A 22,296-nucleotide genomic window follows, 5' to 3' on the forward strand; every position below is an offset into this window, starting at 1 on the left:
CTACACACTTCCATGATAGTACTCCTGCTTTACTTGAAAAGGCTTTCCACATTTAAAAATACGCTCTTGGGTTTTTTCATAGACAAGTATAACAAATAGCTTAACGTATATGTTTCTATTACATTTAGTTTTTCAATTGAGTAACATTTATAAACCGAGAAATGCAGATTTTAAGTATGCAATTTATGAGTTTGGAAAAAGTATACAACCTTGTAATCAACCTGTAAAGACACAGGAATTGTTCATTATCCCCAGAAAGTTGCAATAAATCCCCGACCCCATAGGTAACCACTATTTTTAACTATATGACTAAAGACTAATTTTGCCTGTACTTGGTCTTCATAAAAATGGAATAACAAAGTATGTGCTCTTTGTTCTGTTGTTTGCGTTATTGTTTATGATTATGTTTGAGGAGTACACCCATATTGCTTTGTTTTTTAATGTTATTGAATAATATTCTATTGTATGAATATAACAGAATTTAACAATTCTTTTATAAGACTTTGCATTCTTTATAGTTCATAGCCATTATTAATAAAGCAGTAGGAGTGTGTTTCCTATACCATCATTCTCTCATGGTTAGAAATGGATATCCCCTACTTTCATTTTCTAACTGTTCTTGTGTATATATTATAAATTATGTTGTTCATTTTTCCTTATGCACAGATCTAAAATATAAATCCCTTTTATATTTCAGTAACGAGATTCTCAATATAAAATTTCCTTCAAACTCACCTTCCAAGATTGTATTTTTATTTGTCTTTTTCTACTGGAAGTATATGATTTGCAAAAATAAATGAAGTGATTAAATAAAATAATATTTTATATATAGGTGAAATATGCTAAGTGCAAAAGAGAAGTAATACATACAACACCTTAGAAAGACTGCTTTAAGTTTGGTGTTGAAAAAAAAGGAGCATTATGGTTTGAAGGGGGTTATAAAATTCCAATAAACTCAATATTCTATTTTCAGTGGAAACATCTTTTCATTGGAAAACTCTTTTTTTAATGCCCAAATAAAAAGTTTCTATAAGTTCTTGTTCTACTTACTCTCTCATTATAGAGTAAGATATTTTATGAAGTATTTGTCCTCCCCACTTATCCCACATGCACTTTATTATAGAAGTTCTGTACTATGGCTGTGAGTTACAGTCACTTGCTGATATTTTAAAATAATTGATAAATCCTGTATTAGTTTCTTAGGTTGGCATAAGAAATTATAACCAACTTGGTGGCTTAAAACAACAAAACTGTATTTTTCATAGTTCTAGGGGCCAGAAGTCTAAAATCTGATAGTGATAGGCCTGTGCTCTTACTTCTTCCAGTTTCTTATGGCTCAGGATTTCCTTGGCTTTTAACTACCAAAGCTCCAATCTCTGCCTTCATCATCCCATGTTCTTCTCTTCTCTCTGTGCCTCTCCCACATGTGTCTATTATAGGGACACTTATCATTGGATCTAGGGTCCTATTGGGGCAACTCAGGATGATCTTCTCTTGAGATACTTAATTACATCTGTAGAATTCCTTTTCCCAAATAAAGGCACATTTACATGTTCCTTTGGTTAGTTTGTGGATATGCTTTTTGGTGGCTACTGTTTAACCAACTGCAGGGCTCCACATATGAATCTACTGTTTTAGAATTTCCAGGAAGGAAGCCCTAGCAACACATGGGGTAGTTACCAATTGTCAACAGCTGGGAAAGAGAAAAAGAAAGGAATACTACATGTACGTTTCAGTTGACATCATGACTTAGATGTTGCTTACATCAATTCTGATCAAATTTCCTTGCCTAGGGCTCAGTCATATGTGTGTTTCTTATTGCAAGGGTGGCTGAAAAAATAGAGCCCCTTGATGGGTATTTATGTGTCCATCTATAACTCAGGGGAGCCTACTACTAAAAGGAAAGAGAATTGACAGAGGTTCACAATTAATAATCTTTGCAAAAACATGTTTGCTTAGTGCCTTTCAAAAAGTGTCAAGTTATGTTGATAAGATATTACTTCTATTCTCAGATCCATCACTTATTCTTCTGTAAAATCAGTAAATTCTTTAAGCCTCCAGCTCATTTTAATGTGTGAACTGATGATATTTAGCCCAAGAGCATTCCAGAATTACTGGGGACATTAAAGATAAAAATGTGTAAAGATACACTGTGAACTAAAAACCATAATTTTAAATAATATATTATTTTAACGTAAAAGAAGAAATTATCTTTTAAGTGCTATCTATCAAAATTAGGATGTAGGATAAGCAAAAATATAGTAAATGTCATTGTAAATTGTTGTCAAATTACAAAAGATATTTCAAAATGGGAAGATTTCAAAATGTAAAGAAGAGAGGATTAGAGGAATTATTTATAAAACATCACAAATGAGCCAGACAATGTAATTTATTTATATATATGTATAGAGAGACACATATGTGCAAACAAATAAACACATGTGCACACAGTTTTAAATTTAACATTGACAAATCCCTTTAAGGCAAATTTTCCATTTTGCAAATGAAAAAAATAGGGCTCAGATATACTTTAGCTGGTCAAGAATAGAACTGATATTACAATCCATATTTGATTTTAATGCCAGAGCTAAAGCTAAAACTTTTATTTACACTTTATAAGGATGGATCCTAATGTTATTTTATTAATGAATCATGTTTTAAAATCGCAGTAAGATTAGTAATAGTATTAGTATATATTACTACTAGTATATATTAGTAAAAGTATATTGGACTTTAATTCTAAACATTCCCTCTTTCCTTTGGGACAGAGATATTGGAGACCTCAACTAGATTGCTAGAAACTAAGTATGAAAAAAAACTATATAACTTTACCATGTGCCTACTTAATTCATATTATAATATTTTATAAATAAGAACATAAAGAACTCATATTTTAGTGATGGAAAATATATAATTTTTAGATTGTGTTTATTTTGCTAAATATGGGATGGCTAAAACTGGAACAATATCCTTGTATGTTGTCATTGAATGAATTTAGATTACATTTGCTCCCTGAAGAAATATTCACATTTTGTTCAGTTCACTAGAAATTAATATTGATTTGTCATCTTTAGTCTACTGGAGACAACGCTGAAGTGTCAAACTAACAGGCTTGCCAGCCTCGCTGACAATTAAATTTCCCTTAAAACAGAGATGTGGGGAATTGAATTTGTTTATTTTAAATGGAAAAAAGATTAGATTGCAGGCTGATTCCCAGAATGATAGAATCTTTCTGAGTGAAGCGGTATTAAATAATATGATTAACAGGAGAATTTTTTCTTGTTTTACAATGTGAGTAAGTCAGCTTTCAGTATGTGTGCCAGAAGTTACATATAAAGCCTCTCAATCAGTTGGAAAAATGAGTAATGGAGACCTTATGGAAATTAAATAAACTTGGGTGTAAATTATTTTTAATGTACAGATCAGCAGAGACAGAGCCTACTCCAATGTCCAGTTATACAGAACCAGAGAAACAGATAAAATTAATTCTTCAGCTCTAGATGGTAAATTGGGGAGGAGAATACATGCCATTGCAAAGTTTTCTGAATGTTCCTTGCCCTTCCCAGCAAATCCATCAAAACCATGAGCAATCCACTCCTGTAATAAGGCATGGATGCCTCACTGAAGCCTTTAAAGATACAAACTGTCTTTAGATACTGGGAAATAAAAACTTCAAGATGGTCTAATCTGGAAGTCATCCAAACACCTAAGTTTCTTTGATGTGTATGTGGTAAACAGATTGGTATAGTAGAAAAAAAGATGATAGAGAAAGTTTGGCTTGTTTTTGTAGAAGTATCTTTGTATGTAATATAGGGAAAATAGATTTGAATTGCCTCATTGGAGACTTTTAATGATGCACCAAACATCTGCTTCTTCGTTCTCAAGTATATGGCTTTCATATAAAATTTTGAAATAGGCACCCTTCACCTCTCTTTTTTTTTTGCATGGGCAGGCACCGGGAATCAAACCCAGGTCTCCGGCATGGCAGGTGAGAACTCTGCCTGCTGATTCACCTCTCTTAATGTTCTTGATTGTAACAATATCTCAGACTTTCCTTGTTTTTGATGACTTCAACAGTTTTGAGGGGTACTTGTTGGGTAATTTGTAGACTGTCCCTTATCTGAGATTTGCTGATATTTTTCTCACGATTAGACAGGGCTTATATGTTTTGGGAAGGAAGACCACAAAGGTTAAGCCCATTTTTATCACATCATAAAGGGTATATACTATCACATGACATCATCATTATGTTCACCAGGCTCACCTCCTGGATGAGAGAGTGTTTGTCAAGTTTCTTCACTGTAATGTTACCCTCCCCCATTTCCATAATTTCCTTTTTGGAAAGAAGTCACTATATGCAGTCCACACATAACAGGTGGGTAATTGTGCTTCATCTCCTTGATGATGAAGTATCCACATAAATTATTTGGAATGATAATAATTCATGAGAGGTTGAATCTCTGCTCCCTATTTATTTATTCAATCTTTCATTTATATTAGCATAGAATCATGGATTATTTGTTTTATTATTTGGCTTTAAATCCAATACTACTCTAACCATCCAAAATGTCAATTATTCTACTTTTCAGATCAAGAATTTCCAGTTGATTCTCTTTTATATTTTCTAATTTTTTTCAGATTATTAACTCACTAAGCCTATATTTTCTTTGTATATATTTTTTCTATAATTATTTAGATTTAGTTGGACTCCGGTTGCTGTACCATGCTTAGGAATTTGTCCCCAAAGAACAGGGTTGATCATGGAGCTTATCCTGTATATATCCATCTCTGGAGGGATTAAGTTTTTGCATGGGCTTTAGTCCAATGCCTTAAAACAGTTTATAAATACACATATTTATTTACTTACTTATTTATTATTTCCATTTTATGTTTGTTTACAAGGGAAGGCTTTTCTGGTACCAGATGGAAAACAATGGCCTCCTGGAACATGAATTAAAATATGTTGAAAAGTTTATATATTAAATGATTGTTATAAATAATTGTAACATCACCAGTGTAGTCAGGAATTTCTCTGTATATTAAATTTTATTTTTCCATTGCTCTTTCATAGAAAATGAGAGTTTTTGTCAGAGTGTGAAGGATTACTTATTAATATAATTTACTCCATTAAAAATTTTTCCTAAATATTTCTGGAGTCCCAATTTGATTGCTGGGCAAGTCTTCAGATAAGAAATGCAAAGAAAAATTATGTTTCTTCTGGTTTGTATTTAAGAGATAGAAGCTTCTCTGAAGCACATTTAGAGATTTCAGAAATAAAGGGTGTGGTAATTAGGTTCAGGTGTCAACTTGGCCAGGTGAAGGTGTTTAGTTCTATTGCCATGGACATGAACCAGTGGCATGTGAACCTCATCTGTTGCTGATTACATCTGCAGTCAGCTATGAGGCATACCTGCTTCAATGAATGATGTTTGATTTAATTGGCTGGAAGCTTAAATGAGAGAGCTCAACGTAGTACAGCCCAAGCAGCTCAGCATAGCTCATCTCAGCACTCACAGCTCAGCCCAGGCCTTTGGAGATGCAGAAAGAAATAACCCTAGGGAAAGTTGTTGGAACCCAGAGGCCTGGAGAGAAGGCCAGCAGAGATCACCCTGTGCCTTCCTGTGCAAGAAAGAAACTCAGTTGAAAGTTGGCTGCCTTTCCTCTGAAGAATGATATGTTTTTAATGAAATAAATCCCCTTTTATTAAAAGCAAGTCCATCTCTGGTGTATTACATTCTGGCAGTGAGCAAACTGGAACAAAGGGGAATCAGCTAAGAATAAGCAAATATAAAAAATATTACCATATCCTCAGTTTCACAGATTTTCACTCAAGATTCCAAACACCATATGTCCAAATCCAATTGTGCTAAACTCTTTCTGCTGTTCCTTGTATAACTTCATGCATCTTTAAATTTATTTTTATGTTTGTTGTTGAAGTCGCATTTGCTAATTCATCAACAAATACCAAATGTTTTAGAAAATTTAGAAAACATGATTTTAGGACCGAGTGTAAAAAATAGTTTTCATTAAATAAATATTTTTTATAGTGTGTTTTTAAGTAGTAGCAATCCACTGGCAGGACACTGCTTTCAATCCTTTGTCCCCTCTGAGCTTTCTCCTTCAGTAAGCTTCTTAACTGGGAAATTCCTTTGAGGATATCTACATAGATTCTTACATAATGTGCTAATCACATCATTAATTAAATAGCCAGGAATTCATTTATTTCATCTTTTAAAGATCATAATAATAAAAAAGTATTCCTAGTATTACTGAGTTGTCATCTAGTGAAGCAGATTTCATTGCAGATGGTCCAGAGCCTCTACTGGCAGTTAAAATCTGCCAGCACTTGTTCTGGAAGTTAGTAAGGAAATAATTGTTTCCCTCCTTTAACTCTCCCTCCTTCAATAGCATTCTTTATCCTGTGGGAAATGACTTTACTTCCAAGTGATGTTAGACATATAGAAATGAATAGAACTGAACTGCCTAAACATGGCAGAAATGTAATGTAAGGATGGAGTGTGGAATAAAGGTTAAAATATACATAGGCATATTATAAAATAAATCAAATCATATGATTATAAGAAAGTAATTGTAAAATAACATGTCCAGAAGAAAAAATTCACTAAGGAATTCAAATTTTATCTACTATCCACTCAACATTATACAGAAGTCTTTGAAGGAATTTAAGAACACAAGAAAAGAGGTCAAATATTCACTTTGGTATATTAGAGATATATAAACCACCCAAATGCTAGAAGTGACTTTCCTGAATTGGGAAAACTGTAGCCATGTGTTGTAATGGAGTCCTTTATTCATTCCCTTATGCCTCTCTACTACTTTTTATTGCTAGTGCAATCCTGGGGACACACATTCAGAGAGCTCCCTTCTCTCATTTGAGGAGTCTGTCTAGAGGATTGATCCCAGGTTCGTATGAGCATAAGCAATTTGATTAACATAGTACTCATCAAGAAGATTGATTTCAAAACCTCTTCTGGATTAGCAAGGATGTGTCAATCATTTATTACTTGAATAGTTTCAAATAAATGCCTTAATGGCTGCTAGTGGGAACTTTTGGTAATTTCTAATAATATGGAAAGGTAAGGAAAAATTCCTCAAGAAAATGAAAGTCTCTCAATTACTTAGCTTCTAGACAAGGAGAAGAATTTGTAGGCTTACAAATAATGGAAGTTCACTAGCACCACTCTTAATTAGGAGTATAATGCAGAGAGTTAATAATGGAAATCGTTAATCCATACAAACCATTCATAAATAGATTTGTTTTATTTCCAACTTTAATTTAGTTGCTCACACATTTGACTAGCACTCTCAAGCTGGATACTTTGTCACAAAATAATTGAATATTAGATTTAAAATATTGTTCAATCCAATAGGGTTTTTTTTTTTGTCCTTGCTTTTATTCTCTTTGTTGAAACATCTTCAATTCTCTACTCTTCAAGTATTATGTTTTTCTAAATTGTCATAATGCTCACCATTCTTCCCTAGATAAACCTATTTCATTCTATGTTTTTCTCAAAATGATTCCTAGTGTCAGGTTTTAGATGGTTGCCGACTGAGAAATCAGAGAAATTGAGTCCGAGTTTAAAATTTTATTGTCCCGGGGCGAGGTTCCCAGGTCCAGGTGCTCAGGGTGCGGGCTGGGGAAGTCGCACCCCCCCTAGGACCAGCAGGGTTAGATATAGGCTAGCTAGTGGGGGTGCTGATGATGCCTACGGGGCCTCCTGTGGTAGGTTAGGAGTTTTGCCTGCTTTAGGGCTGGGGGCATAGCTACTGGCCGTGGCTGGAGCTGGGGGGGAGGGGGGCATAACTACGGCCGTGTGCAGTGGGGGTCCTTTGTTTGTCAGGGCAGGTCCTGATTGGCTGAGTTTGAACAGCTGTATGCCCGGATGTTCACGGGTTTTAGTTTGGGTGGGGGCCTTCCAGCCAGAGGCTACCAGGCCAGGCCTTACACCTAGGAAATAAAATCATGCTAACAGAAGAGGGAACAAGATATGAAAAATAAGGCCAGTAACTAAAGAAGTTGCAAACTAAAAGAATTTAATATTTCAATTTTCCTACCCTGCCCCCTCAGAGGTAAGGATTCTAACAGAAAGGAGGGTTATAAGTAGGATGAACATAGGTCTGGCATACATTGGGAAGGATTTAATCCTCTTAACTTGGCATCACATCTTGTTAGAGTTCTCTTTCACTGTCAAAATTGCCAAAATTTAGATGACAAATTTTGTGACCACATGGTTAAATATAAAATAGCAAGATTCATATTAGGCAGGAAGGTATTCATTTATTTTCTTTTAGCCAAATTCTCTCTACTGGGACCTACCAGTGTCCATTCTACATTTTATTTTCTTCTTCTTGCCCAACCTTCACCCCTGATGTAGAAATCTTGGGGGGGGGGGAGCGATGATGAGGGAAATAGTGCTATTTAATCCTGCCCTACTCTACTACACTCAAACACTCCTCCCTCAAAAATTGTGTTAACCGTCACATATTTTGGAATTGTAAAGGGTGAACAGATTTTGGAACTTTAAAGGCAGGAAGGGTCTCCTTTATTTTTCTGTTGGTAAACTATCTCCTGTGAGGCAATAAGAGTGTAAATGCTGAGTAACTTGGGTCAGTGTGGGGGAAGCAGAGAGGAACGGGAAGAAAGTTTTATTTAAAATTTTAAACAAATTATTCTACTACAATGTTGGCTGCAGCTATGACCCTATTAAATTAAAGTAAAGCGAGAGAGAGAAAGGAATCAGGGGATCCAGAGATATAGTCTTCAGACAAGTTTATTTTCAGCCAAGTACAAAATTATATACTGGCAAGAAAGATGATAAAGGTTGTTTGCATGCAAAAAGCTAAGGAGTTTACAATGCAAAAAAATAAGTTCCAAGAAGTAAATACTTTTAAGGCTAGGATGTTATTTTCCCTTAAGCAAGTCTCTTCCACAGATCATTGTGCATTGTCTGCATATCTAAGCTTCTTTTGAAGTTCCAGATCCTTAAAGATCAAGTCTGTATTTCCTCATAGTTTAAAACTTGTGTTTGCAAGCTTTAGGTTAAACATCAACCTTTTAACTCCTACACTACAGATTTCTTTACCTTTCTGGTAGTGCCTTTCATACTAAAGGTCCTCATTAAACATTTGGTGAGTGAATAAATGGTCTGCAATGAAACAGGCCTGTGTATGAAGTCTGTGGTGACCAGGACACTCTCCAATTTCTGAAACTAACGTTAGGCAGCTGTGACCCTTGAAAGACTATTGCTTCAGCTGGAGCTCATGTAAATTCAGCATGTTAAAGAATGTTAACCTTTTGTGTTAGAATAATCAAAACTATAGTAACAATTTAGAAATTGCTTGAAATTCTCTTCCATTTATAGAAGGGTTCCCAGCTTTAGAATAAGCTGCTCTGAAAAATAGTGAAGCACTTTTGGTGAAATGATTTTCAGTGTTCAGGGGAATTGGGGATGCATGTGAAAAGAGTTTACAGAACCATGTCTGCTGGGAAAGTTGTAAAGGTGTCACAGGGTCTACCTAAGGTATTTGGTACTACAGCTTGAGCTTGGCAATTTAGGAAAGATTGCCGAGAGGTTTAAGTGAAATAAAGTTTCTGTGTACTACTTGTAAGTCACGAAAACCAGAAGACAATGTATGAATTTGAATAAGAAGTAAAATTTTCAAAACACTAATGATATAATTTCCAAAATGATAACGATAAGCCTGATTTTCTTGACACAGCTCCATTTGTACTCACTGTCTGACATAGCTAGATAAAAGGATTTTCATGATTCATTGAATATATTTCTCTGTTTCTCCAAAGATCCTTACACTCAATCACTTTAAAGGATCATTTTATTAACTTGTCACCAGTCAAGTTTAGCGCTTAGTGGTAGGTTAGGGTTACAAGATTTAGCAAAAACACAAAACAAAAAGGATACCTAGTTTAATTTGAATTTCAGGTTTAAAAAAAGTATTTTAATATAAGAATGCCTTAAATATTGCCTGGGATATACTTCTACTTGAAAAAAAATGTTTTTGTGAAATTCGAATTTAACTAGGCATCCTGTGTTTTATTGGCCAACTCGATCCTAGCTCTCTAGGCCTCTAACCTCCATCTGCCAAGTGGTCCTCACTCCCTATTTCTTTACAAAGGTGGAGGAGTGGAGACTGGCTTCACCTGTAATTACATTTGCCTTCCACTTGGCGGTTGCTCTGCTCTCGATCTCTCTCAGGTCCTCTGCCTCTGGTGTGCTCTCCACAACTCATGGCCTTCAGCCTGCACCAGAGTGGAGCACTTCCTGGATTCGGCTTCTCCTGACACCAGTTTCTCATCATCAATTTATGTGTTGATCTTCCATGCTCCCTTCTCTCCAATTTGAAGAGAACTTCCTTTTTCCTGTCCACCTCTTTCGGAGGGGTATACCTTAGACAAAAGAGCGTACTTTTTATCATACAATTCTCTCCTTTCCAGAAGGTGTGGGTGGAGGTGGTGGTGGTAGCTTGGGGTACACTCAGGCACATATAACAGAACACTCATAAGCACTGTTCTCTCCAATCCTTACTCCCTACCCCCAAGGCTACTCACTGTGAAGAGCCTTTTCTTTCTTTGTGTTGATTTTGGTCTAAGGGACCAATTGCCCTTCTTTGAACCATAGATTCCCACGAGTTGCCCTCCACCTCAGGTTCTTCAGTTATTTGTTCATATGTCTGAAACTCTGCTTTGGATGAGATCAGGTTCTTTTCTTTGAGATTCTGAAAACTAAGAAAAACAGGAAGATACAGTGAAATACTTCTGCCTGTGTTTCTAAGTGAAAATTACAATATTGTGTTTTGCTTTTTTTTTTTGCCTGGGCAGGCACCAGGAATAGAGCCCTGATGTCCAGCATGGCAGGCTGAAATTCTGCCACTGAGCCACCATGGCACTGTCCTTTTTTTACGTTTTTGATCTGGTACAGAATGCATAGGAGAATTCAAGCTTTTCTCCTGTGTCTCTTTCAATGGCCTATATTGATTATCAGTTCCAGTCCAGGCAAAAATAAAAAAACAAAAACAAATCACAATTGCACTTTTCTGGTTAAATACTCTCCTCCTAAAGTGATTTTTATGCATGTGATTATATGTATGTATAGCCTGCAGTATTTTCAGAATAAAGATTTTTATTATAGATTTCTCCACTTTTTTCAGAGCAGAGAGAAGTATTTAAACATAGCAATACAAATAAAATATTAGAAAATACAAATATCAAGAAAATATTTTATTCTTGAATCTACTGCTCACTACCTGTTACCATCCCCAAGCTTGAGTTTCCTTGTCAGTAAAACAAGAATAAGCTATGCCATTTTAAGCTAAGCTATGTAAGAAAGAAATGTTTTTTTTTTAATTGCGGTATGCTATGACACTTTGAAATTAAACAATCAAGGAGTTCATTAATAAAATATATTCCAGTCAATTATAAACACTAAAAAGTGTTTATAAAAAGTATAAAAAGTGAACTTTTAGTCTGGGCTACAGGATTTTGTTCCATGCTGTGATAAGAAGATATTGCCCATTTCTTTCACTTAAAGTGATTAAAGAAAGTTGATATTCATAACACCCTTAATTGATTCTCCTTCATGCCAGATTCCCAGCATTCTTCTGAAATTCTCTGTTTTCAAAAATATTGCTTCCAGGGGGCAGATTGCCATGGTTTCCTTAAATGAAGTCCCGGGCATACTTATGCAAAGGGGAATTTGATTATTCAAATGGACAAGATTTATTTTTCTGAGGAAATTAATGCAACAGAAATGTAGACATGAAAGTACCATTATAATAAGTTGGAGATCTGAGATTTTACACTCAACTTTAATAAAAATCTTCATGATGCTCATAAGCTTCTATTATATGTCAAAGCCTCAATATCTTCAAATATGAAATCAAGGCAATTGATAGCTTTGTGATTTTTCTTTTAATTTTAGATTCCTGGACCCTGCCCCAGATCTAATGAATCAGAACCTCCGTGGTTGGATCCTGGAAATCTGTCCATTTCACCTGTTCCCAGATGATTCTGAAGGTTAGCAAAGGGCAGGAATGACTGAATTCTTCCAGCTTATACACTTTATTTCATGCTAATGCTCTGACTGCTATGACTGGTCTGCTATATCCTTCTACATTAAAGAAGGATATTAAGTAATTGGCTAAGGTCAAATGAAAATTTCCTTCATTTGAAAGTCATGTATGGCAGCGATTCCTGATGTATCTCAAGCAGTCTATTTTTCTTTGCTCTTCATTAGATAGAATGCTTTTCTTCATGAACTTACAGTTATCTTTGTGCTATAGGAAACCTATGCAGACAATAAGTTGCCAAATCAAGTCTCCTTTTTAAGCCAGCACACAATTGAACTTGGTATTTAGTCTCTAAATCAAAATCTGCCTTTGTTGAAGATTTTATAATGCTTTCTTTTACATTTTTTCAGTTGATTTATTCAGTGTTTAAGGAGCACTTGATATGTATTTAGGAGTATATAAAAATATAAAATCAACATCCCTGTGTTTGTAGATCTGAAAGAAAAGATGCAAACATGAAGCATATATGGCATTATGAGAAAAAAAAAAAAATGGCCAAAACTGAGCATAAGGGTTTTTGAAGGAGGTAGAAATTATTGGGGGTTAGAGCAAGAAAGTCTATATGACAAGACGTAAACTGAGTGGGTAGCATTTGGTTATGCTGAAGGTGGGGATAGAAATACAGATATTGACAGTTCACAAGGACAAGCAGGCCTTTTTGTCAATGACTTACAAGGCCTTGCAAGAAAACCTCATCGTATCTTATGCCCACGCCGGCTCATCCCATTCCCTTATCTTCCAAACGCTGTCATTTATTGGCATTCCTCCCTCCCTCGCTTTTCTACATATTTTATGTAGAATCTACATAATGTTTTCTATGTAATGTAAGCCATTTTTCTTTCTCCTAAATGCTGTTTGAGCAACATTGTTCAAAGTTTTCTGTTTACTCAAGACTTTTTTTTAGCCTTTTACATAACTTCTTAAGCTTTTTTACATGTTTTAATGTAGTTTAGTCTCTTAAATAATACCAACATTTAATCATCATTCCCTTTTTGAAAAATGAGAAAGATATGACAAATAATTTTGCTTTAGTTCTGGAGTTTGGTCAAATTGTCATTATTATGGCATAGCAATTCACCCAGGTCTAATTTTCACTTTCGTTCTTACACATTCTTCAAAATAGTGGAAAACGTTCTGCTGCTACAAGCTGTAGTTAATCTCATATCCCCATTAAAAATTACAACTTCCACTTTTTTCTGAGAACATCTAGGTGGACACAATATTTTTTGTTTCTTTTTAATCCCATTTTTCTACCTAGATTAATTTTGCAATTTCCCTAATCTCAGTTTAGATTCACTATGCAGTATGTAGTATATCTGTATTTATTACTTATATACATTACTTTTTTATTTAAATATGTTCTATACTGCTGATATTAGGTAAATGTTATGAAATCATACTTTTCCCTTGCACTAAACCAATTGTTCTTTGAGTGTTGCTATATTGGAAGAAAATCAGTCATACAGAGAAATTCCCCAGCCAGGGTTGCCAGGTAAAATGCTGGAAAACCAGTTTGAATTTCAGGTAAGGAGGAATGAATTTTAGTGTAATTAGGCATATGTAGATCATAGCTATACTATAAATATATTTGTCACTTATTCGACATTCAAATTTAATTGTGTCCTGGAGTTTTATCTGTGAAATGTGTCAGTCCTACCAAGAAAGCATTACTGAGACTCTACCAGGCTTTTCCAGAGGTATCTGCTTCATAGTTTTCTTCCTTCTTCCTTCTCTTACTTTCTGTCTGTCCCCGTTGCTGAATTCCTGATTGTTGCTGTCATCCTTGCACAGTCTTTGGTAATAAACTCCTTGCTTCTATCTCCTCATAAGCCATTCTCATCAGACATATCTATGCCTGCTATCTGAGACTTAACACCCTCTTATGATCTGGTCTATAATCTTCTATTGCTCCCCATTGCTCTCACTGTAAACTTCACATTTCTCAGCTTGATTTTCACACCTCTCTAACTTGTGCATATTCTTACTAAAATGTTGTCTACTAATTTAACGTCACTCCCAATGCGTTTAGAAAAAAAAAATCTTGTTTATTTTACACTTGTGTCATTTGGGTCATGTGACTTCTCTATCTGGGATACCTTTTCTCATCTGATTTCACTTTCAAATTCTGATACAAAGTTTCTCTCTTTCATGAATTATCCTTCTACTGAACTTATCTATACAATTACTTGAGCACATGATCATATACAGGGCTTAATTTTTAAACAATTTTATTTCTTCTTTCCTCAATGAAATACTAATTCTTTTGAGGTCAGAAAATATGTCCATTTTTCTAAGTGCTGACCAAATAGGCATTCAATAAAGATGTTTCGAATTGCATGAAAGATGATAATCGTCTCTTAATATAAAACATTGTAATTTCCCTTAAGAAGAAAGTGGCTGAGGTAGTTTGAGAGAAGGAGGATACAATCCGTCCCTGCTTTGGATACTTGCTGTGTTGGCTGATGATCACACTGGGAAACAATTGAAAGAGAGTTTAAAAGTGAACACAGATCATAAGGTTTAATCATGCAGCTCAAAGCAAAAAGAGACAGAGTCATTGTTTTTGCTGAGTTGATTTAAGTATTTGGAAGTCTAAAGGTATATCCTCTAGTTCCGATTGCTCATCTTTGTATCTCCAATCTGACCCTCAATTCCAATTCTGTTCCTAGAGCTGGCTGTTTCCTGGCAAATAGAAGAAGCCATTGTATTATATTTGAAACCAGATCAGTAGAGGTCAGAGTGCAGGATCCTCTATTGGAAATATGGCATTAGGAAAGTGGACATTTCAGTAATCACTCTCTGACTTGATGTGAAGTTAAAAAATAAGACACAGACACCTTTGAACTACTCAATGAAGCCCAGATGTAGCCTGGTATTTTTTGCTAGTACTATATCTCTAGAGTTCATATAAATCAATTTACAGGAACATTATTTTTTCCCCTCTCTAAGACGATTTGCCAGAATGAGGTCAGGAAGATAGATTAACATGACACTTAATACTGCAGCAAGAAGAAAACCGTTTTACAATTAGGGTCAAATCTTAAAGAGGCAGGTGTTTTGCTCGGTCAGAAAATATTAAATTCACAATCTCCCAAAACTAAGCCTAATAGATCCTATTTAAGTGAGTGTGTCCAGAGACAGTGCAGCAAAGTGACACAAGCACAGGCCTTGTGTGTTTGAAATCCTCGTTTGACAATTTCCTTTACCTCTCTGAGCCTCAGATTTTTTCACCTGAAAATGGGACAATATCATAAGGTTTTGTGACGATTCAAATTGAAACTAGGTGGTTATTGGAGCCCCTCTACTACAGTAGCCACTTGATAAATGTGTATACTGGACTCTATGCCTTATCATGTTTCCTTGCCTAAGGGATAAGGGTTTGAACTAGTTAGGATATTTTACAATACTTTTATTTTTCAAATTTGTTTCAAGGGTATCAAGATATGTTTTTTTAAAAAACAGAGCACAATAGCTGAAAGTCTATATTATTATCCTTACATTTTTCAGAGAAGAACACTAAGGACACTAAGTTATAGTAAAACTATATGATACAGTTAAAAGATTATTAAAGAAGAGTGAGAGAAGTTTGGTTCAATTCCCAAGGAAGCCAGTAAATACCTTATGGCCTTGAGTGCTTTAGCCCTCTTGCACGTGGAGTAAAAGTCTGGCAGAGGTGGCCACCACAGTCGTGTCTAACTCTGCAATGCAGCCCAGGCAGAGGCAAAATTATAAACAGAATTTGAATTTTTCTGCCTATTAGTGGCATGGCTTTCCTTATATGACCATGTTATTCCTTTTCAAAGAAATCTGGATTTCTTTGCCCTTTAAAATCCAACTGCCAAATGTGTGCATGTCTTATAGTAAATGTTGCTCAACCATCAGTGATTTGTTGTAACTGCATGAGGGGCACACATAAATCAAAAACACATTAAGAGCTCTATCCAAATTATAAATTCAATAATTCAGCTCAAATTATAAATCAAATAGCTGACTACTGTGCAACTGTCAATCAATTGAAATAGATTAATAACCTCAACTGGAGTGACTTGGTGTACTGAGGAAGTAATGGGAACTACAAGATTTCAGCTCTCATTTGAAGTGCTCTTTTCAGAGGGTGGAACACTTCAATACACTGAATAATAGAAATAGGGAAACTGCTAGAGCACATACCATGGACTTTACCAGGACTATCTTTTTGTTCTGATGACTGCCCCATGCAGAAAGGTTGTTATCATTATTATCATTTTACAGGTGAGGGAAGTGAAGATTAGAGAGGTGAAGTGGCTCGCCCTGATGGCACATGCTAATAGAAGTTAGAGTGAGGTTCAAGTCTGCAGGGGTTTTTTGATACTGCTCTCTTAGCAATTACACTGTACTGCTTCTAATCATGCAAAGCAGAGGAGGGGACATGTGGGTGGAAGCTCATGGTTGAATTATCTTCCATTGAAAACCACATCAATGTGTTAGAGAATATAAAGATTCCAAGAAAGCCAAGGCATGTTGGATTTATTCCCTTTAATGACAGAAAGGTTTCTTTAATTTTCCTTACTCAAATGAATTATTTCAACTCACTAGGGTTCTTCATTGCACTTGTGCAATTTTATCACTTAATAAAACTACAAGATCACTAAAGTTGTAGAGTTAGATGCTTTGATTCTTCTTATTTGGATAAGACCTGCCAGTGCCAGTTATTCACACTACTTGCAGCTAGCTTTCTCTCCCTCCAGATGTAAGACATATCTGGCTATATCTTGGGATTCTGTGAGAATTAAAGAGAAAGAAAAGAAAGTTTACATTAGTTGCTCAGTATTCTGTTTCCCATAACTCATGTTTCAACAACTGGATTTCATTTTATAAATTAATGTTAGATGAGTATATACTGCAAGACAGGTCCTGTGTTGGCTGTCTTCACATGCATTACCTTATCTAATTCTCAAACAAAACAGAGAGGCAATTCTTATTAACTTCAAAACTTCTTTAATAGTTTGATCTCGGTGGAGTTGCTTGGGAAATATACTGAACACACATGGCTTGCCTTGCAGAACCTTAGGCAATTTTATTAACCTAAGAGAGCAACTTCTGCAAGTGGAAAATGTAAAATCTCAAACTTTTGCTTCCCAAATGAAGTCAGGGTTCCAAAAACTTACTTAGGTTAAGGCCCTGTCTATGTTGCTGTAAGTTCTAACAATCCCTCGCAACTCACCCACCTTTTTTTTTTTTTTTTAAATTCACCTGCCTTTTGAAACCCTAATCATTTTAACCACCTCAAGAGAATACACTATGTGCACTGGAGAGATAGACTATGTGCACTGGAGAGATGAGAGAGGGAACTTGGAAATTATGCCTCACACATTTTTACCCTTCTCCCCTTGCATTTGGCAATAGTGCTTTCATTGTTGTTGGAGGAGTAGGAGTGAATTCCTGGGACATTTCTCTCCAGCCAATAAAATTTACACAATCCAATCTCTACCAAGGTAGTCCTAAACTCAGGGCATCTGCACCCATCACAGCCAAAGACACTACGTTCGTGCACCTACTGCTTAACACGTGGAAAGCTATGCCCCAGTCCCACCAAGAGACCGTAAATATATTAAAGGGAAAGGGTATGCTGGATATTACCTAGAATGCTAGAAATAACATTCTAGAAATCATAATTATCCAGGGGAATAAAGGGAAAAGAATCCCAAATATGCAGATAGTCACTGTACTGCTTCATACTTCAAGGTGGTATAGTTCTTGTCAATCCTAAGTGACTGTAATGAAACCTCTCTAAGAGTGGCCACTATTTTTCTCCTTTAATATGTGACAAAACTGATGGACAGAGAGATAAAGTAACTTTCCAGATAGCATGGCTATAATTAGGGTAAATTACAATTAGGCATATCCAACCCCAAAGCTACTCTCAATATGATAAAACCACATTACAGAAACAATGTAGAGATCTCAAAAGCGTAGTTGACCTTCCATCTAGAAAACTGAAGGGAAGTAAGCATGACTTCTTATCAGCAATGTCTATCCTCATTCATTTTTTAATTGGGTTATGAATATTTCACATAATATATTTGTAAAGTTTAATGAATAATAAAATAAATAGTGGTTAGAAAATATACAATCACCATTACTCCCAAGGTAACTACTATTTAAACTACTGTATTTAATGCTTATGATTCTTTTGAATTTATTTTTAATTGTATTATGAGTGAAGACATCTCTAAACAATACATAGTTTATTTATTTCTGTTTTAGCTAAACATCACATTTTGGGTTTTATCCATGCTTATAGCTAAAGTTTATCTTCACTTTAATTGAATTACACTGTATAATGCTACCTATGCATTTTACTGTTAATGAACATTTGAATTGTTTAAATTTTTTCCTGTTATTATGAATATGCTGATGGACGTTCTTCATGTGTCCTGATGTATCTTCTAGAGCCCTATTACTCAAGCGAAATTAAAGTATAAGCAGTAGCAACATCACCTGGGAGTTTATTTGAAATACAGAATCCCAGGCCTTACTTAGACCTACTGAATCAGAATCTGCAATTTAACAAGAGCCCCAAAGAATTTGTATGCACATTAAAATTTGAGAAACAGTACTTAAGGAACAGAACTACTACTGACCACTTGAAATGCGGCTAATTTCTATTAAGATTTCCTGTAAGCATAAATTGCATACCAGATTTTGGAAACTATAAAAAATGTAAAATATCTCTAATAATTTTAATGTTGATTGCATGCTGCAATAACATTTTCTAATCACTGAGTTAAATATAATATACTGTAAATTAATCTCACCTGTTTTCTTTACATTTTGGTGTGATTATCAAAAAATTTAAAGTTACATATGTGATTTACATTACATTTCTATTGGATAGGGTTGCTTATAAATAGCAGTGGTTTTGCTGGGCAATAGGCTATTCATATCGTAAGCTTTTATTTATTTTTAATTTGGCCCCATTCCATCTAAAAATAAGAAGTCTTCTTCCACATCATCATACAATTTGATAGTTGGAATTTTCTATTTTTTGTCAGGCCAATATCAATAAAATAATATTTCATTGTAATTTTATTTTGTATTTCTCATTTGGTTATCTTTCTTCCTATAAACTGTCATTCTGACCTTGTGACTATTTTATTATTGAACTATTTGTCTTTTTTTAATTGATCCACAGAATCTTTAAATTCTCTGGATAGTGATTTCACAAACTATTGCAAACATATTCTTCTGGTTTACAGCCTACCATTTTGCTCTATGAAATGCATTCTTAGATTGTTTTATTTCAATAAAGTCAAATGCATCAAAAATTTTCTGGATGATATATTAACAAATCAATCTCTACTCACAGATTAAAAATATACACTTTAGCTATGGTAGCTAGCTTACCAAATGGAATCTGGAGTCAAGTTGCATGGGTGCAAATCTAGTACTGCCACATAATTGCTTCTTTACTTTGAATTAGATATCCTGCCTCTCTCAGCTGCAAGTCATTATTCTTTAAAATAAGGATAATAATAATAATTATAGATAATACTATGGTGTTCTGAGCCTCAATTGAGTTAATATACCTATTTGTCTTATTATGGTATTTTAGATATGCCTTTCATATTTTAGTCTTTAGTCCGCCTGAAATTGATTTTTTTGTGAATGATATAGGTATTAATTTCATTATTTTTTTTAATATATGGATTATCAGTTGACTCAGAATCATTTATTGAAAAAACCATTATTTCCTCATTAATGGCAATGCCAGTTCTAGTCATAAATTATTTCCCAACTTTTTATTGCATTGTATATTTCCTTGCTCTCTGATTTATTTCAATGGTCTGGTTATCTATTCCTCTAATACCACGTTCTCTTATTTAGCAGCACCTCTTGCAAATTTTGAAATCTGTTACAGCAATCCACAAAACCTTGGTTGTATTCTATAAAAGTGCCCTTGATACTTGACCCTTTGCTCTTCCATAGACTTCTGGGAGTCAATTTGTCACTCTCCATCCACTCCTGCCCCCCGGCCCCCACCCTACACACATATACCTCCCATCTTCTGTCAAACACATAAAGAAAACTGTTGGGACATTAAATAAAGTGAATTTCATCAGTGGATGAGATTAAGAAGAAATAACATTTTTATGATACAGAGCATTTCAATTTGTGACATTCCATTTTTCTTAAATTATTAAGATCTTTTTTATTGGTATAGAATAGAATTTTCTATTCTCCATAAAAGCATCAATATCTTTTCCAGATATTTTTTCTGGGTGCTTTAAATATTCTTTGATATTGTAAAATGATATCTTCCTAATTATCATTGCTAGCTGATTTTCCTTCTGCTAGAAATGAATTTTTGCTATATTGATGTTTGTGTTTAGCAATCTTGATAAACTTTTGTTTATTGTAAACATCTATCTCAACATCCCCTTAACTTTTCTCCAGAGACACTTATGGATTCTGAATATAAGTTTGATTCTTTTCTCTCAGACCATATTGTAATGCACTGTATTATATTATATTATATTGCATTTATTTTATTATTGTAGCCCTCCTCTCCAGGCCACTAAAGTGTTGAAGAGAATGTAGGTTAGTGTGCATCTTTGCTTTCTTCTTGATCATAGGGAATTGTTTTCAATATTTTCCCATTAGATATATTTGCTGTATTTTTTCTAAATTTCCACTATCAGGTTAAAAATGTTATAAATTCATTTTGAATTTGTTAAATACTTTTTCTATCTTTATTAGGAAACTCATATGGCCTTTTCTCCTAATTTGTTAATGTGGTCACTTACATTAATTAATTAAACTAAAATTAACCCAATGTAGTCACGATGTTTTTAATATTTTATATGTTGCTTGATTAAGCTTACACATTTTAGTTTAGATTTTTATGACCCTTGAATAGAGTGAAATTAGCTTATAGTCCTCTTTTCTTATATTGTCTGTATTTGGATTTTGCATCAAGGTTATGTTAGCTTTGTCTTTTTTTGTTTTTAATGTTTTTTTAATTGTGAAATATATATACAAAAAAGCAATAAATTTCCAGGTACATTTTAATAAGGACTTATAGAACAGAGTTTAAAGTTTGCTATGGGTTGCAGCTCCACAACTTTTTGTTTTTTCTTGTAGCTGCTCTAAGACACTGACACTGGAGACCAAAACAAATATCAATATAATGATTTAGCAGTCATATTCCTTTGTTAAATCCTATTTTCTCTGTTATACCCTTTCTCCTTTTTTTCTTTTTTGTGAAAAATAGCATATACAAAAAAGCAATAAATTTCAAAGTACACTGCAACAATTAGTTGTAGAACATATTTCAGAGTTTGGTATGGGTTACAATTCCACAATTTTAGGTTTTTACTTCTAGCTGCTCTAAGGTACTGGAGACTAAAAGAAATATCAATATAATGATTCAGCAATCATACTCATTTGTTAAATCCTACCTTCTATATATAACTCCACCATCACCTTTGATATTTCTCCTGCTCTGATGGGGTATTTTGACTATGCCCATTCTAACTTTTTCATATTGGAAGGGACTATCAGCAATATGGGATAGGGAGATGGGACTAGTTGATGTTCTGGAGAGGCCAACCCCTCTGTATTTCAGGACTTATCTAGTCCAGGGATCCATCTGGAGGTTTTAGGTTTCTGGGAAGTGATATTAGTGCATGGAAGCTTTGCAGAATCTTATATAATGTCCTAGGTATTCTTTAGGATTAGCAGGATTGGTTTTGATTGGGGTTTAGCAAGCTATGATAGATAACAATGCCTAACTGTAGCTTGCATAAGAGTGACCTCCAGAGTAGCTCTCAACTCTATTTGAACTCTTTCAGCCAATGATACATCATCTGTTATACTTCTTTTCCCCCTTTTAGTCAGGATGGCATTATTGATCCCTTAATGTCATCCCTGGGAGTCATCTCCCATGCCACTAGGGAGACTCTCTTCCCTGGATGTCATGTCCCAAGTAGGGAGGAGGACAGTAGTTTCACTTGTAGAGTTGGGCTGAGAGAGAGAGAGCAAGGTAGTATCTGAGCACCAAAAGAGGTCCTCCTGAGGGGACTCTTAGGCACATCTATAGGTAGACCAAGCTTCTCTGCTACTTACAGAAGCCTCAAGATCAAAGGCTTGGCCTATTGATTTGGGTGTCCCTAATGTTTGATACATTATCAGGGATTTCCCCTATGGTAA

The 22,296-nt window shown here is 34.8% G+C and overlaps 1 long non-coding RNA gene across 1 annotated transcript in view; it reads left to right on the top strand.

The window, feature by feature from the left end:
* The first annotated feature begins 4,278 nt into the window (after nt 1-4,278).
* The window catches only part of LOC143687693 (uncharacterized), a 35,331-nt gene continuing 17,313 nt past the window's right edge, over nt 4,279-22,296 (top strand). Inside the window, exons 1-2 of the long non-coding RNA XR_013177649.1 lie at nt 4,279-4,375; nt 6,851-6,924. This is a non-coding gene — a long non-coding RNA (uncharacterized LOC143687693). The remainder of the gene's footprint in view (nt 4,376-6,850; nt 6,925-22,296) is intronic.

Source organism: Tamandua tetradactyla, chromosome 1 (assembly GCF_023851605.1).
Source record: "Tamandua tetradactyla isolate mTamTet1 chromosome 1, mTamTet1.pri, whole genome shotgun sequence".
Taxonomy (NCBI): Eukaryota; Metazoa; Chordata; class Mammalia; order Pilosa; family Myrmecophagidae; genus Tamandua; species Tamandua tetradactyla.